A 2394-nucleotide genomic window follows, 5' to 3' on the forward strand; every position below is an offset into this window, starting at 1 on the left:
CCAGGGCGTGCGAGAAAGACGTCTGCGCCGCACAAGTACGAACCGGGTGAAAAACACACATTTCAACTCACCTGTTCTTGTGCAGAAGACGGGGATCTTCGTGAATATACGGCACAGGACATGCGTGCTAATGAACATCAGATACAGAAAGCCCAGCAGAAGTGCCGCTGCTAGTCCTATGATATTGAAATGGTATAGCATTACGATAGCCACTGTTACTGGGCCAATCCCAGCCAACGCCATTATCAAAGTACTTTTCCACTTCATTGCGAGACAGTACGAGATGTCAAATATTAACAAAACCACAGATAAAGTTTGCACTGAAAACAAAACTTTCACTTGCGACTAATGAACCAAGTCGGCGATTACACGACCCGAAACGCAAAGATGCTTTTTGTTCGAAGGCTGTAGGACCACTAACGCGTAGGCCGGGAGGTAGGGCAACAGAGGTTCCTAGACTCTGCCAAGTGCAGGCGAGTGTGTTCTCTTAGGTCACGAGAGTTTGGTACGAGAGGTAGAATCGAGAAGGAGGGAACTATCTCACTGGCCACGGAGACGGTGCAGTCGGGTTGCACAAGAGCCTGGCAAAACTTGTTCCCGGCAGCCTTCGGAAAGGGATGGGCGGGAAAGTTCGTTTCAAACGTTCGCACCGGAGATGCAAGAATCTTCATCGCAGATCGTTGTCTTTTTTTCTTCTTTCAACAGAGCTTACTTTAAACATTGTTTAAAGTAAAAATAAAGATTCCCAAAGTAGTTTAATATAAATAATAAGTATTTTAGATGTGACAAAAAAAGGGACTGAGTCATCCAGCTATTCATACCTTTGTTTCGTGCTTGTGAAAAGCAGTGATGCCAACCACAGGTCATGGCGGGAAAATTCCCGTGGAAGAAAAGGGCATACGGAAGGTCGGGGTTAGTGCGTGAGTTCTCCAGTTATATAAATTTTATCGTAACGATACAAGTTGGTAGTAATGAGTAACGTCATTCTTATTTCCCTAACCAAGTCATTGTAGTAGAAAGTTACAGACTGTACTTGCATAGTTCTAGATTTTTTGTAGGCAAGCCGAGACATCGGGAAAATCATAGCGTACCCATGAAACAGGAAATTTTTGCCGGCGTGATACGTATAAACTTTCATGAACTTGGCGAGAACGTTGCGTCATTATTCAGTAAGGAATTCTTAAGTTAGATAAAACAAAACAGTATAAAATTATTAATTTTTAGTAAGGTATTCTTATTTTAGAATTCTTTCAAGTCAAGTCTTTTCCAGAACTGAAATTTAAAATTTCTGCCGCCACCTCATACCCACTTCCTGGAATATTCTCTCTCTCTCTCTCTCTCTCTCTCTCTCTCTCTCTCTCTCTCTCACCTGGAATTTGAGTCCTGCTTTCAGTTGAAACTCGTCCAAACTCATTTGTCTCTAACATTTCCGTGTATCTTAACTCTCCGTAATTTCTTGATGGTTTAGTTTATTGATCGTTATTTTGTGATATGATTATGCTTTATTTTACTATCTTGAAGTTTGCGCTGCATTTGCAGGGTTGATTTTATGAGAACATGACCAGAGTTTGAGTATGGGAACTCCATTTGATGATGAACTGAGGCTCTGGTCTTCCATCAACGTCATATATAATGTAGATACATTTATGCTGATAATTAAACCCGAGATAAGTGAATTTTTTATGCAGTGAGAGATTCTTAATTATTTTCCTTAACAAGGAACGTAATATCTTTCATATTAATGAAGTCTGTTGTTGGGAGTAAAATCGTAGTATAGTCTTACTAGCGTTAGGTTGACTCGCTATCTTCTAAGCAAAAATGTTTATCTAGGTAGCTTAATAAAATAGTGCATCGGAAAGTTAAAAGAAAAATTTAGTATCCAAACCATCGCTAATCAGTGCCTAGTATTCCACATCAAATGGTATAAGGAACGGCCATTAGGGAAGGAACAAAGAGAACCGTAAAAAAGCTGGCATTAAGAATGTTCCGTTCCTCAAACTTCATGTTATCATGAAATATGAGAAACAGATAGCTCTTCGAAGGCAGGAGGAACAAATACCCAATTTAGGAGAAAAATTTAAAAATTTGCGATTTCGAAAGGGAATTAGAAATGACACTTGAATGCAATCCGTGGAAAAATGACGTATGTCATCCTACCACATCCGTGGAGAGTCTGCAGTATCACAGAAATCAGAGAGAGAGAGAGACTACAGCTGCCAGTTTTTTTTTTCCTCCGCTTAGGCTGTGACCTACCATAGAAGACTACCATATAGTTCAGGGCGTAGGTTAGCCTTAGTTCCATGGACTTTCCAAGCGACAACGGTCCTAAGTTTCTTCACCCACCTTGAGTCGTTCCTGAGACTAGCTGGAGAGGCGAGATCAATAATAATTAAG

The sequence above is a fragment of the Macrobrachium rosenbergii genome, chromosome 2 (genome assembly GCF_040412425.1).
Source record: "Macrobrachium rosenbergii isolate ZJJX-2024 chromosome 2, ASM4041242v1, whole genome shotgun sequence".
NCBI lineage: Eukaryota > Metazoa > Arthropoda > Malacostraca > Decapoda > Palaemonidae > Macrobrachium > Macrobrachium rosenbergii.